Raw genomic sequence first — 16216 nt, forward strand, 5'->3', positions numbered from 1 at the left:
AGGGAAAGTTCACTGAAGATTTGAGTTTGTTGACTTACTGTTTAGTGTTAATGTTGCTTCGTGAAAAACAATGTGGATTTCTGTTGGCATGCTGGCATACACTATCCCTTTTATTTGATAAATGTCCACAAACTCTATTTTTGGTAATGCAGTTCTATTGAAGATACAATACTTTGTTGAACAAATATGAAATATGGGGAGAAATAGGTCCCTTTTGTACTTTGTTGAAATCATAAGACACAGAGACTAAAGGAATCCTATTGTAACGGTTGTCGTTGGGTGGAGAGGACCAAGGCGCAGCGGGTTGCATGTTCATCATTATATTTTATTAAATAAATGTGAACACAGAAAAACAAGAAAACAAAGAACGACAGACCGACAGTTTCACAGGCTAATACTCACAGCAGTGCGAAATACAACTACCCACAAACTACAATATTCACACTCAACCTAAACCATACAAAACAAATACCCTTCTGCCACGTCCTGACCAAATACTAATACAATTACTCCCTCTGCTGGTCAAGACGTGACACCTATGCTCGCTGTATCTACCCAAAGGAGGCTCATTGCACCTTGCAGGGTTCACGAACCACACCATTATAGCTGTGAACCTCCCACACAAGACAAGGCCTCTTTTAATCCGTTCCAGCATCAGATGGAAGTGGAGCAAGTTTGACAGATAGAGAGAGAGATAGTGACAGGCATTTGTTAATTATTTAGGGATCAGAATAATGGCTCCACTATGGATAGTGGTGGGTGGTGTAACCTCAGCTGATACCATAGGCCAAAAATGCACAGAGTATAATCATCTGATAACATCAAATATAAAGCATGAAAACACCATACAGCTGACCTGGGTCCAAATTCATATGTCAAATGCTTTGTATTTGAGGTACTCTTGATTTACTGGTATTTTGAGGTTTGCACTTTTATGACTATTCCATTAGATACACTGCACACTTTGGCAAACTAAATCAAGCACACCTCAATTATTCTGTATTTGACCTGTTTACCATGCAATTCACAAAATCAACATGTTTTTTGTTGTTGTTGTTGATTTAACCCCATTGAGGAATTCTGTCAAACAACCATGTACAATTCCCTGCTGCATCATCAATACAACCCTTTAGTTCTCTCCTAATATAGGCAGTGTCCTAAAATGAACACGGCACTCAAAAAATAATATTTCAATGTCACAGACATGTAATGGCAGATCAACTCCAATTCACCCATGTTCCTAAAGGGCCTCTCATGTCTCCATGTTAGAAGTTCACTCAGCTCAGCTCAGCCTATTTTAAACACCCTCCTCACTTACTGGTTGCATCTGCTGCTGATACCCCCTTTCCTTTCACACCACGATACAACTGCCACATCCAACTAACCATGAGTGTCATCTTTTTTTCACTCTAGCTTGCTGACTTGCAGTAACCTCTCTCCTTTTCATAATGTGCAGTATGCCAACAACAGTATTATCATTCCCCGTAAGGTTACAAATATTCTTATTTGATACACACATAATCAAACCACTTACCTCTGCTGCAAGCGCATATACTGTACAGTACACAAAATATGTCAAATGAATGTCATTAACATGCAGATATAAGCCTGGGGAAACACTGACCTAAAGCTGCTAGGTAGAGCAAGTACCAATTTATCTTTGGCTGCAGCTGTCCTATCACTAATCTAAATATCTTGTATTACAACAGTTGTGTTTAGCTTGTCAGCCACACAATTGCTAGGCTTTTTCCCGAGTCACTCGGGCGGACACAGTAGAATGTATAGGGAAGTTGCAACAATGCGAAAGGAAAATAGACTATGTTTGAAAGGATCAGTGGTGCCACAGTGGTTCAACTTGTCACTGTTACATACCATAGTGTGTCCCTATTTTGATCCTATCATAATACAAATAATACATAGCCTGTTACTATCTTATAGGATGCAACATACCACCACAGTATTTATTTGTTTGATACAAGCCTTGTGCCAATTTTTGCCAATAATGAGGGACAACAAAATTCCAGGGACACAGCATCCAATCAATGACACTGAGGATGTGTCTCTTATATCTACCAACAAATGGGGAGGAGGAATACAGACTTGGTGCACAATAACATATATGGGTTGAGTATCATTTTATGAAGTACTTTGACTTATTTCAGTACAGATTTCTCTTATTTTCAATCACATATCTCTCTTCCAATGAAAGTGTTGGTTTGATGACACAAAAACCTTGCAAAAATGCTCTCTCAGGACGTTTCCTGTCTGATAAGTGTGTTTGTGTGTGTGTGTGTGTGTGTGTGTCGCATGTACTCTTTATAACACACACACACACACACACACTGAGTTTATCTGACCACAAAAGGAACCTAAAGCGAGACCGATTCAAGACAGGAGCAAATTGAGTCCAAGTCAAGACCAAGACTGGAGGGGGGGGGAGACAGAGTCAAGGCCCAGACCAGAAAAATGCCAGGCCACTTCAAGACCATGATTGTAATTTTGTCAAATCACCACCATAATAAGAGTTCAAACTCTCCAGTATTTCTGTGTTCATACTTCAGAACAACATGTGGTTTCTTTAGACATTCAGAATAGTGAAAAAAATCATAATGAGGGAAAATAGATCCACTCTATAAATTATTACTAACCCAAACACAATGGGGAACAATGGGCCTTCTACGCCTTCAGAGAAGGGCTAAGGATTTATAAAATAATGATTATAATAATAATGATAATTATATTATTATTATTTCCAATGATGTTCTGATTTAATCTCTTCACTTATTGTTGAAAATGAAAACTTTAACACTAAAGACAAAAAAAATATCCAATCAGGACTTTTCTTTGCTGGTTTCTGGGGAGATAAATCTAGCTAACTAAGTCAGCCATTGGCTAGGCCATCAGAAGCTACAGTGCCTTGCAAAAGTATTCACCCCCTTGGCATTTTTCCTATGTTGTTGCATTACAACCTGTAATTTAAATAGATTTTTATTCAGATGTCATGTAATGGACATAAACAAAATAGTCTAATTTGGTGAAGTGAAATGAAAAAAATAACTTGTTTAAAAAAATTCTAAAAATAAAAAAACGGAAAGGTGGTGCATGCATATTTATTCACTCCCTTTGCTATGAAGCCCCTAAACAAGATCTGGTGCAACCAATTACCTTTAGAAGTCACATAATTAGTTAGATTGCACACAGGTAGACTTTATTTAAGTGTCACATGATCTGTCACATTATCTCAGTATATATATACACCTGTTCTGTAAGGCCCCAGAGCCTGCAACACCACTAAGCAAGGGGCACCACCAAGCAAGCGGCACTATGAAGACCAAGGAGCTCTCCAAACAGGTCAGGGACAAAGTTGTGGTGAAGTACAGATCAGGGTTGGGTTATAAAAAGATATCCAAAACTTTGAACATCCCACGGAGCACCATTAAATCCATTATTAAAAATGTGAAGAATATGGCACCACAACAAACCTGCCAAGAGAGGGCTGCCCACCAAAACTCACAGACCAGGCAAGGAGGGCATTAATCAGAGCGGAAACAAAAATACCAAAGATAGCCATGAAGGAGCTGCAAAGCAGAGATTGGAGTATCTGTCCATAGGACCACTTTAAGCCTTACACTCCACAGAGCTGGGCTTTACAGAAAAAAGCCATTGCTTAAAGAAAAAATATGCAAACATGTTTGGTGTTCGCCAAAAATTTGGGAGACTCCCCAAACATATGGAAGAAGGTACTCTGGTCAGATGAGACTAAAATTGAGCTTTTTGGCCATCAAGAAAAACGCTATGTCTGGCGCAAACCCAACACCTCTCATCACCCTATCCCCACAGTGAAGCATGGTGGTGGCAGCATCATGCTGTTGGGATGTTTTTCATCGTCAGGGACCGGGAAACTGGTCAGAATTGAAGGAATGATGGATGGTGCTAAATACAGGGAAATTCTTGAGGGAAACCTGTTTTAGTCTTCCAGAGATTTGAGACTGGGACGGAGGTTCCCCTTCCAGCAGGACCATGACCTTAAGCATACTGCTAAAGCAACACTCGAGTGGTTTAAGGGGAAACATTAAAATGTCTTGGAATGACCTAGTCAAAGCTCAGACCTCAATCCAATTGAGAATCTGTGGTATGACTTAAAGATAGCTGTACACCATCCAACTTGAAGGAGCTGGAGCAGTTTTGCCTTGAAGAATGGGCAAAAATCCCAGTGGCTAGACGTGCCAAGCTTATAGAGACATACCCCAAGAGACTTGCAGCCTGAATTGCTGCAAAAGGTGGCTCTACAAAGTACTGACTTAGGGGGGGGGGGTAGTTATGCACGCTCAAGTTTTCTGTTTGTTTCACAGTAACAAATATTTAGCATCTTCAAAGTGGTAGGCATGTTGTGTAAATCAAATGATACAAACCCCCCCAAAAATTCATTTTTAATTCCAGGTTGAAAGGCAACAAAATAGGAAGAATGCCAAGGGGGGTGAATACTTTCACAAGCCACTGTAGATAAAGGCATCTGCCATTCAACTGTATTAGGGCAACATTTTGTAGTGATAGTGGATATAACCAATCACATTTTGACTTAATGAGTGGGACCGTTTTCACAAAAAAACGTATTTAAGGCCAACAGGTCACTGCGCATTTGCAAGCTGTAGTTTTCCCACGGTCTAGCTAACTAGCTTTTGTTGTCGACTAGTTTGCAGTGGCTGTAGTAGGTGTCATCAAAGAGGATGTTGCTAATTTGTTAGCTTCTCCCTTTTCAAGAACAACTTTCAACAAGAAACTACGTTTCAAATGATCATCATCTGGCGAGTGGAACTGTGGTTTTTTTCATTGTTTTACAAAGAGTGCACTCCTACTGTAAAAGGGTGGCTACTTTGAAGAATCTCAAATATACAACATATTTTGATTTAACACTTTTTTGGTTACAACATGATTTCATATGTTATTTCATAGTTTTGATGTCTTCACAATTATTCTACAATGTAGAAAATAGTACAAACAAAGAAAAAGGTGTTCGCCTTAGCAATCTCACTAGAATAAAGACCTCCTCCATTCCTGCCATTATTGAAAGAGATATACAAAAATCAGTTAACCACCTAACTGAAGAACTCAATTTAACTTTGCGCAATACCCTAGATGCAGTTGCACCCCTAAAAACTAAAAACATTTGTCATAAGAAACTAGCTCCCTGGTATACAGAAAATACACGAGCTCTGAAGCAAGCTTCCAGAAAATTGGAACGGAAATGGCACCACATCAAACTGGAAGTCTTCCGATTAGCTTGGAAAGACAGTACCGTGCAGTATCGAAGAGCCCTCACTGCAGCTCGATCATCCTATTTTTCCAACTTAATTGAGGAAAATAAGAACAATCCGAAATTTATTTTTGATACTGTCGCAAAGCTAACTAAAAAGCAGCATTCCCCAAGAGAGGATGACTTTCACTTCAGCAGTAATAAATTCATGAACTTCTTTGAGGAAAAGATCACGATCATTAGAAAGCAAATTACGGACTCCTCTTTAAATCTGCGTATTCCTCCAAAGCTCAGTTGTCCTGAGTCTGCACAACTCTGCCAGGACCTAGGATCAAGGGAGACACTCAAGTGTTTTAGTACTATATCTCTTGACACAATGATGAAAATAATCATGGCCTCTAAACTTTCAAGCTGCATACTGGAGCCTATTCCAACTAAACTACTGAAAGAGCTGCTTCCTGTGCTTGGCCCTCCTATGTTGAACAGAATAAACGGTTCTCTATCCACCGGATGTGTACCAAGCTCACTAAAAGTGGCAGTAATAAAGCCTCTCTTGAAAAAGCCAAATCTTGACCCAGAAAATATAAAAAACTATCGGCCTATATCGAATCTTCCTTTCCTCTCAAATTTTTTTGAAAAAGCTGTTGCGCAGCAACTCACTGCCTTCCTGAAGACAGGTTCTCTAGGTTTCTTCCTAGGTTTTGGCTTTTCTAGGGAGTTTTTCTTAACCACCGTGCTTCTACACCTGCATTGCTTGTTGTTTGGGGTTTCTGTACAGCACTTTGAGATATCAGCTGATGTAAGAAGGGCTATATAAATAAATTTGATTTGATTTTGATTTGAAAAACCCTTTAATGAGTAGGTGTCCAAACTTTTGACTGGTACTGTATATATTTTTTTGTAAATGGAGAACTTGTCCCCCTAGATCAGCGGCCCCAACTGGGGACCCCATTTTCTCTCCAAGAATTTCTTGCGACCCCACCCCAAATCTAATGTCAGAACCTTAAAATCAGTAAACTTAGATTTTTTACATCAACAAATAACCTTCAATTCATTTTAATCTCTTATCAAAATGAAAAGAATCCAATAAATACATTTAATCAATAAAAGGTGTAGACTTAATTTTAAGGGGTCCTTATTCCAGTGTAATTACATGTGTGATTACACTCAAGTATTGTAGTTAACTGTAATAACTCATAGTTACAGTGTAATATCAACATGTAACTGGTAGTAATTGTGGTGTGTAATTACAGCGGTGTAACATGGATGCTTGTTAAGTTGCTTGTTACAAATGGTTAGGTTTCCACAAAATTCACCAACATACAGTAACAACTGTCAGAAAGATTGTGATCTCTCGTGGATGTGCTGGGTGTCTGAGAGATTATAGCCTAAACTCAATGGGCTCTAATTACTTACCCTTAAACGTGGACTGCTCAAACCATATTGCCACTGTGTTATTGCTAACACTTGCCCCCCAAATAATGTCTACCGTCTGGGTAAACTTGATTGAGCTGCTAAAAACAGTAGGCGATCTAATATGGGCAGTAGAGGTGCCTGGGTAAAATCACCGGGGAAGCCAAGTCTGAAATAAATTCCATATTACAATTTGTGTGATGTGATAATTGCGTTATTTTCTATATAACCTGTTAGTTAGCCTTGAAGTCGGAAGTTTACATACACTTAGGTTGGAGTCCTTAAAACTCGTTTTTCAACCACTCCACAAATATCTTGTTAACAAACTATAGTTTTGGCAAGTCAGTTAGGACATCTACTTAGTGCATGACACAAGTCATTTTTCCAACAATTGTTTACGGACAGATTATTTCACTTATAATTCACTGTACCACAATTCCAGTGGGTCAGAAGTTTACATACACTATGCTGTGCCTTTAAACAGCTTGGAAAATTCCATAAAATTATGTCATGGCTTTAGAAGCTTCTGATAGGCTAATTGACATTATTGTGGATGTATTTCAAGGCCTAGCTTCAAACTCAGTGCCTCTGCTTGACATCATGGGAAAATCAAAAGAAATCAGCCAAGACCTCAGAAATAAAATTGTAGACCTCCACAAGTCTGGTTCATCCTTGGGAGCAATTTCCAAACGCCTGAAGGTAGCACGTTCATCTGTACAAACAATAGTACGCAAGTATAAACACCATAGAACCACGCAGCCATCATACCGCTCAGGAAGGAGACGTGTTCTGTCTCCTAGAAATGAACGTACTTTGTTGCGAAAAGTGCAAATCAATCCCAGAACAACAGCAAAGGACCTTGTGGAAACAGGTACAAAAGTATCTATATCCTCAGTAAAACGAGTCCTATATCGACATAACCTGAAAGGCGGCTCAGCAAGGAAGAAGCCACTGCTCCAAAACCGCCATAAAAAAGCCAGACTACGGTTTACAACTGCACATGGGGACAAAGATTGTACTTTTTGGAGAAATGTCCTCTGGTCTGATAAAACGAAAATAGAACTGTTTGGCCATAATGACCATTGTTATGTTTGGAGGAAAAAGGGGGAGGCTTGCAAGCCGAAGAACACCATCCAAACCGTGAAGCATGGGGGTGGCAGCATCATGTTGTGGGGGTGCTTTGCTTCACAAAATAGATGGCATCATGAGGGAGGAAAATTATGTGGATATATTGAAGCAACATCTCAAGACATCATTCAGGAAGTTAAAGCTTGGTCGCAAGTGGGTAGTCCAAATGGACAATGACCCCAAGCAAACTTCCAAAGTTGTGGCAAAATGGCTTAAGGACAACAAAGTCAAGGTATTGGAGAGGCCATCACAAATCCCTGACCTCAATCCTATAGAAAATGTGTGGGCAGAACTGAAAAAGTGTGTGCGAGCAAGGAGACCTACAAACCGGACTCAGTTACTCTAGCTCTGTCAGGAGGAATGGGCCAAAATATCACGACTTCCACCGAAGTCGGTCCCTCTCCTTGTTCGGGCAGCATTCGACGGTCTACGTCACCGGCCTTCTAGCCATCACCGATCCACTTTTCATTTTCCATTTGTTTTGTCTTTGTCTTAAACACCTGGTTTAATCCCCCAATTACTTGTTAATTATTTAACCCTCTGTTCCCCCATGTTTGCTTGTGAGTAATTGTTTGTCTTGTATATGGTCCGTTATTTGTGGGCCCGGTATATTGTTTTGTATTTTGTTGAATTGTTGAGTAAATACGTTGATTACTCATATCTGCTGTGCTGCGCCTGACTCTCTACACCAGCTACACACAGGCCGATTACAGAATTACTCACCAGTCAAATGGAGTCAGCAGGAGCAGACGCCCTCCCTGTGGCGGTAGAGGAGCGCATCCAGCAGCACGCGACCATGTTGCAACGTCTGGGCACAGCCATGGATCGCGTGCTGCAGACGATGGATCGTTTGGAGAGAGGGTGTTTTCCAGCTCCTCCACCAGCCCATCTACAGCAGGTCCCACTGTCCACCCGTCCTTCACCCGGTCCCAGCGGGATTCGATTCCCGCTCCCGAGGGAGTATGATGGGACGGCTGCCGGATGCCAGGGGTTTCTACTCCAGCTGGAGCTCTACCTGTTGACCGTCCACCCGGCTCCTTCGGGGCGTGAGAGCATGTCCGCCCTCGTCTCCTGCCTCTCAGGCAAAGCCCTGGAGTGGGCCAACGCCGTATGGAGTGAGGGAGACACGGCGTAGGACCATTACATAGAGTTCACCTGCCGCTTTCGGGCAGTGTTCGACCACCCACCTGAGGGTCGAGCGGCGGGTGAACGTCTGTTCCACCTGAGGCAGGGGACGAGGAGCGCTCAGGATTTCGCCTTGGACTTCCGGACCCTGGCCGCCAGCGCGGGATGGAACGACAGGGCCCTGATCGATCACTACTGGTGCAGTCTGCACGAGGACGTCCGTCAGGTGTTGGCCTGTCGAGACACCACTTTCACATTGGACCAGCTGGTGGACCTGTCCATCCGGCTGGACAACCTGCTGACTGCCCGCGGATGTCAGGATCGGGGTCTGTCAGTTCCATCCCCCAGCACCTCCGCTCTGACGCCCATGGAGCTGGGAGGTGCTGCACTTAGGGCGACCAGAGGAGGGGCCATTCCCTGCACCATCTGTGGCGGCAGAGGGCACACTGCTGGTCGGTGACGGAGGGGTTCCTTAGGGAGTCGAGGTAGCAGGCAGGGCACTGTCGTGTCACCCCAGGTGAGTCGGCACCAGGCTCACCCAGAGCCCCCTGTTGCTCACATGTATGTGTTTATTTCATTTCCTGAGTTTTCCCTGCATTCCCAGCATAAGGCGCTCGTAGATTCAGGCGCAGCTGGGAATTTTATTGACCATTCATTTGCCCATAGTTTAGGGATCCCCCTTGTTCCTGTGGATATGCCCTTCCCTGTGCATGCCCTAGATATAATTTTTTGTGAAGAAGAAGGATGGGGATCTGCGCCCATGTATTGACTATCGAGGTATCAATCAGATCACTGTCAGATCGCCAGTGTGATTGAGTCAATGCACGGGGCGCGCTTCTTCACAAATTGGATCTCAGGAGCACTTACAACCTGGTGCGTATCCGAGAGGGGGACGAGTGGAAGACAGCATTTAGTACCACCTCAGGGCACTATGAATACCTCGTCATGCTGTACGGGTTGATGAATGCTCCATCAGTCTTCCAGGCCTTTGTTGACGAGATTTTCCGGGACCTGCACGGGCAGAGTGTAGTGGTGTATATCGATGACATTCTGATATACTCCGCTACACGCGCCGAGCATGTGTCCCTGTTGCGCAGGGTGCTTGGTCGACTGTTGTTGCTTGACCTCTATGTCAAGGCTGAGAAATGTCTGTTCTTCCAACAGTCCGTCTCCTTCCTAGGGTACCGCATTTCCACTTCAGGGGTGGAGATGGAGAGTGACCGCATTTCAGCCGTGGGTAATGGCCGACTCCCACCACGGTAAAGGAAGTGCAGCGGTTTCTAGGGTTTGCCAACTACTACCGGAGGATTATCCGGGGTTTTGGTCAGGTAGCAGCTCCCATTATCTCACTGTTGAAGGTGGGACCGGTGCGGCTGCAGTAGTCGGCTAAGGCGGACAGGGCTTTTGTTTACCTCGGCTCCCATGCTGGCTTATCTGGATCCCTCTTTGGCGTTCATAGTGGAGGTGGACGCGTCCGAGGCTGGGATAGGAGCCGTGCTCTCTCAGCGCTCAGGCACGCCATCAAAGCTCCGCCCCTCTGCTTTCTTTTCGAAGAAACTCAGCCTGGCAGAGCGAAACTATGATGTGGGGGACCGGGAGCTGTTGGCTGTTGTCAAGGCTCTGAAGGCGTGGAGACATTGGCTCGAGGGGGCTAAACACCCTTTCCTCATCTGGACTGACCACCGCAATCTGGAGTACATTTGGGCGGCGAGGCGACTGAACCCTCGCCAGGCAAGGTGGGCTATGTTTTTTACCTGTTTTGTTTTCACTCAATCCTACAGACCAGGTTCCCAGAACGCTAAGGCAGATGCACTGTTCCGGATGTATGACACAGAGGAGCGGTCCATGGATCAAACTCCCATACTTCCGGCCTCTTGCCTGGTGGCACCGGTGGTGTGGGAGCTGGACGCGGACATCGAGTGGGCATTACGCACCAAGCCCACTCCCCCCCAGGTCCAGCTGGGCACCTGTACCTTCCGTCTGCTGTCCGCGACCGTTTGATATATTGGGCCCATACGTCACCCTCCTCTGGTCATCCTGGCATCGGTCGGACGGTGCATTGCCTTAGTGGGAAGTACTGGTGGCCCACCTTGCCCAAGGACGTGAGGGTTTTTCCTTCTGCTTGGTGTGTGCCCAGTGCAAGGCTCCCAGGCACCTGCCCAGAGGGAAATTACAACCTCTACCCATTCCACAACGGCCATGGTCACACCTGTCGGTGGACTTCCTGACGGGTCGTCCTCCCTCACAGGGCAACACCACGATCTTGGTCGTTGTGGATCGGTTTTCTAAGTCCTGCCGTCTCCTCCCTTTGCCCGGTCTCCCTACGGCCCTACAGACTGCGGAGGCCCTGTTCACACACGTCTTCCGGCACTATGGGGTGCCTGAGGACATAGTTTCTGATCGGGGTCCCCAGTTCACGTCCAGGGTCTAGAGAGCGTTCATGGAATGTCTGGGGGTCTCGGTCAGCCTCACCTCAGGTTTTCACCCCGAGAGTAACGGGCAGGTGGAGAGAGTAAACCAGGATGTGGGTAAGTTTCTGCAGTCATATGGCCAGGACCGGCCGGGGGAGTGGGCAGCGTTCATCCCCTGGAAAACTCACTCCGACACTCCTCCACTAACCTCTCTCCTTTCCAGTGCGCACTGGGGTATCAGCCGGTTCTGGCACTGTGGCATCAGAGCCAGATCGAAGCTCCTGCGGTGGATGAATGGTTTAACCTCTCTAGGGTAGGTGGGACGAAATCGTCCCACCTACTCAACAGCCAGTGGAATCCCGTGGCGCGTTATTCAAATACCTTAGAAATGCTATTACTTAAATTTCTCAAACATATGACTATTTTACACCATTTTAAAGACAAGACTCTCGTTAATCTAACCACACTGTCCGATTTCAAAAAGGCTTTACGACGAAAGCAAAACATTAGATTATGACAGCAGAGTACCCAGACAGAAATAATCAGACACCCATTTTTCAAGCTAGCATATAATGTCACATAAACCCAAACCACAGCTAAATGCAGCACTAACCTTTGATGATCTTCATCGGATGACAATCCTAGGACATTATGTTATACAATACATGCATGTTTTGTTCAATGAAGTTCATATTTATATCAAAAACCAGCTTTTTACATTAGCATGTGACGTTCAGAACTAGCATACCCACCGCAAACTTCCGGTGAATTTACTAAATTACTCACGATAAACGTTCACAAGAAACATAACAATTATTTTAAGAATTATAGATATGGAACTCCTTTATGCAATCGCTATGTCCGATTTTAAAATAGCTTTTCGGTGAAAGCACATTTTGCAATATTCTGAGTAGATAGCCCAGCCATCACGGGCTAGCTGTTTAGACATCCACCAAGTTTAGCCCTCACCAAAGTCAGATTTACTATAAGAAAAATTGGATTACCTTTGCTGTTCTTCGTCAGAATGCACTCCCAGGACTTCTACTTATATAACAGATGTTGGTTTGGTTCAAAATAATCCATAGTTATGTTCAAATATCCTCTGTTTTGTTCGTGCGTTCAAGACACTATCCGAAGGGTGACGAAGGGTGACGCGCCCGACGCGTTTCGTGACAAAAAATTCTAAATATTCCATTACCGTATTTCGAAGCATGTCAACCGCTGTTTAAAATAAATTTTTATGCGACTTTTCTCTGAAAAAAGCGATAATATTCCGACCGGGAAACCCTGTTTACGTTCAAAGACAGAGAAAATAAAAACATAGTGTCGCCTCGTGCACGCGCCTCAGTCTCATTGTCCTCTGATCGACCACTATCCAAATGCGCTAATGTTTTTCAGCCAGGGGCTCCAAAGACATCATTCACCGGTTTGCCGCCTTCTGAGAGCCTATGGGAGCCGTAGGAAGTGTCACGTTACAGCAGAGATCCTCAGTTTTCAATAAAGAGAGTGTAGAAGCCCAAGAAATGGTCAGAGAGGGCACTTCCTGTAAGGAATCTTCTCAGGTTTTTGCCTGCCATATGAGTTCTGTTATACTCACAGACACCATTCAAACAGTTTTAGAAACTTTAGGGTGTTTTCTATCCAAAGCCAATAATTATATGCATATTCTAGTTTCTGGGCAGTAGTAATAACCAGATTAAATCGGGTACGTTTTTTATCCGACCGTGCAAATACTGCCCCCTATCCCCAGGAGACCTGGGACACCGCCCATGTGCACCTACAATGGGCCGTGAGGCGGCAAGAAGCGAGCGCCAACTGCCACCACAGCGAGGCCCTGGTGTTCGCACCGGGGGACCTGGTCTTGCTCTCGACCCAAAATCTGCCCCTCCGCCTGCCCTGCCGGAAGCTGGGTCCACGGTTTGTGAGGCCATTTAAAGTCCTGAGGAGACTGAACGAGGTATGCTACAGGTTACAGCTTCCCCCAGATTATAGTATTAATCCCTTGTTCCATGTGTCTCTCCTCAGGCCGGTGGTGGCTGGTCCACTCCAGGAAGCTGAGGTGCAGGAGGTTCCTCCACCCCCTCTGGACATCGAGGGGGCCCCGGCGTACGCTGTTCGAGCCATCCTGGACTTGAGGCGTCGGGCGAGGGGCCTTCAGTACCTCGTAGAGTGGGAGGGGTACAGTTCGGAGGAGAGAGGCTGGGTGCCGGTGGAGGACATCCTGGACCCTTCGTTGCTGCTGGATTTCCACCATCTCTATCCGGATCGACCTGCGCCTCGTCCTCCGGGTCGTCCCCAAGGTTGATGTCGGCGCACTGCTAGAACCACGCGTCAAGGGGGGTACTGTCACGACTTCCGCCAAAGTCGGTCCCTCTCCTTGTTCGGGTGGCGTTCGGCGGTTGACGTCACCAGCTTTCTTGCCGCCGCTGATCCATTTTTCATTTTCCATTTGTTCTGTCTTTGTCTTACACACCTGGCTTCACTCACCAATTACTTGTTTATTTTTTAATCCTCTGTTTCCCGTGTTGTGTTTGTGAGTGTTTGTTTTGTTGTAATTCAGTCCGTCTTTGTGGGCTTGTGATTTACTTTGTATATTTGTCTCTTTGAGTAAAGAACTTTGATTATTCATATCTGCTGTCCTGCACCTGACTCTCTATACCAGCTACACATAGGACCGTTACAGGAGGTGATATGATACTTGACTAGTCTCTCAAAGCACTTCATGATGACGGAGGTGAGTGCTTCGGGGCGATAGTCATTTAGCTCAGTTACCTTATCTTTCTTGGGAACTGGAACAATGGTGGCCCTCTTGAAACATGTGAGAACAGCAGATTGGGATAAGGATAGATTGACTATGTCCATAAACAGCCAACTGGTCTGCGCATGCTCTGAGGATGTGGCTAGGGATGCCGTCTGGGCCGGCAGCCTTGCGAGGGTTAACACGTTTAAATGCTTTACTCACGTTGGCTGCGGTGAAGGAGAGCCTGCAGGTTTTGGTAGCGGGCCGTGTCGTTGGCACTGTATTGTCCTCAAAGCGAGCAAAGAAGTTGTTTAGTTTGTCTGGGAGCAGGACATCGTGGTCCACGACAGGGCTGGTTTTCTTTTTGTAATCCATGATTGACTGTAGACCCTGCCACATACCTCTCGTAACTGAGCCATTGAATTGCGACTCTACTTTGTCTCTATACTGACGCTTAATTAGTTTGATTGCCTTGCGGAGGGAATAGCTACACTGTTTGTATTCGGTCATGTTTCCGGTCGCCTTGCCCTGATTAAAAGCAGTGGTTCGCGCATTCAGTTTTGCACGAATGCTGCCATCAATCCACAGTTTCTGGTTGGGGAAGGTTTTAATAGTTGCTGTGGGTACAACATCACCGATGCACTTTCTAATAAACTCGCTCACCGAATCAGCATATTCATCAATGTTATTGTCCGATGCTATGCGGAACATATCCCAGTCCACGTGATCGAAGCAATCTTGAAGCGTGGAATCAGATTGGTCGGACCAGCGTTGAACAGACCTGAGCACGGGCATTTCCTGTTTTAGTTTTTGTCTATAGGCTGGGAGCAACAAAATGGAGTTGTGGTCAGATTTTCCGAAAGGAGGGCAGGGCAGGGCTTTGTATGCGTCGCGGAAGTTAGAGTAACAACGGTCCAGGATTTTTTATGCCCGGGTAGTGCATTCGATATGCTGATAAAATTTAGGGAGTCTTGTTTTCAGATTAGCCTTGTTAAAATCCCCAGCTACAATGAATGCAGCCTCAGGATATGTGGTTTCCAGTTTACATAGAGTCCAATGAAGTTCATTCAGGGCCATCAATGTGTCTGCTTGGAGGGGTGGATAAATACGGCTGTGATTATAATTGAAGAGAATTCTCTTGGTAGATATGCGGTCGACATTTGAATGTAAGGAATTCTAGGTCTACATCTAGCTACATGTTGAACTTCCATCTTCTCAGTCCAGGGGCACAATGTGTGAATTTATGGTTGGATCAGAATCGCCGTCATAATCATTGGACAGTACGAAGAATTAAGTAAAACCACAAGTCCAAATCCTTATCTCCATCCATGTCTAGTTAACTAGCTAGCCACCGGAGGACAACAACACAATGAGATGCAACAAATTGCAACAAGGTGATGTGATTGGTCTGAATCCAAATCCAAACTGGCTTCCCTTTACACTTTTTTTTGGTGCGGCAGGACCATTCACAGTTGAGCTCTCTCAGTTTAGCTCAATGCTGATTGGCTATTATTTTATTTATTTTTATCAAGGGAGGCCAAATGCCCGCTGGCATCCCTTGCATTGAATGCTGTGGGCTGCAACAATGTCATATTATTTTTTACAAGACAGCATCAGATATATACGCTAGACATACTGAGACAGAGTGGCACTGTTTTGCTCGCTCGGATGCTTTCTCCAGTGAGATACATTCAGCCTCTTGAGAATTGAAGGACATTTTTGAAACACAAAGAGACGAAAAATAAATTATTGTTTTTATATATCTTTTTTTTTATTGGTCAATTTTATATGGGTGGTATTCCAGATGTGTAAAAATACACTATTTCAAAGCATAGTACAAGCATAATACATGCAATGTAATTACTAGTTGTTATGCAGGATTTAGCTAATTAAAATTAAGCGAATCTTGAGGGGTACTTACTTGTAATTAATGTGTACTTATACAGTACATTACCCATCCTGACAACCTAGTCCTCATTTTAAAGCTTCTGGAAGATTCACTTCATTTCTGTACCTTATTGTGAATTGAAGTGAAACTTCCAGAAGCTTTAAAATGAGGACCAGGTTGTCAGTACTTTGTAGGTATACATTAATTACAAGTAAGTACCTGCTCAAGATACACTTCACTGTAACTAGCTAAATCCT

Source organism: Salmo trutta, chromosome 13, assembly GCF_901001165.1.
Source record: "Salmo trutta chromosome 13, fSalTru1.1, whole genome shotgun sequence".
NCBI lineage: Eukaryota > Metazoa > Chordata > Actinopteri > Salmoniformes > Salmonidae > Salmo > Salmo trutta.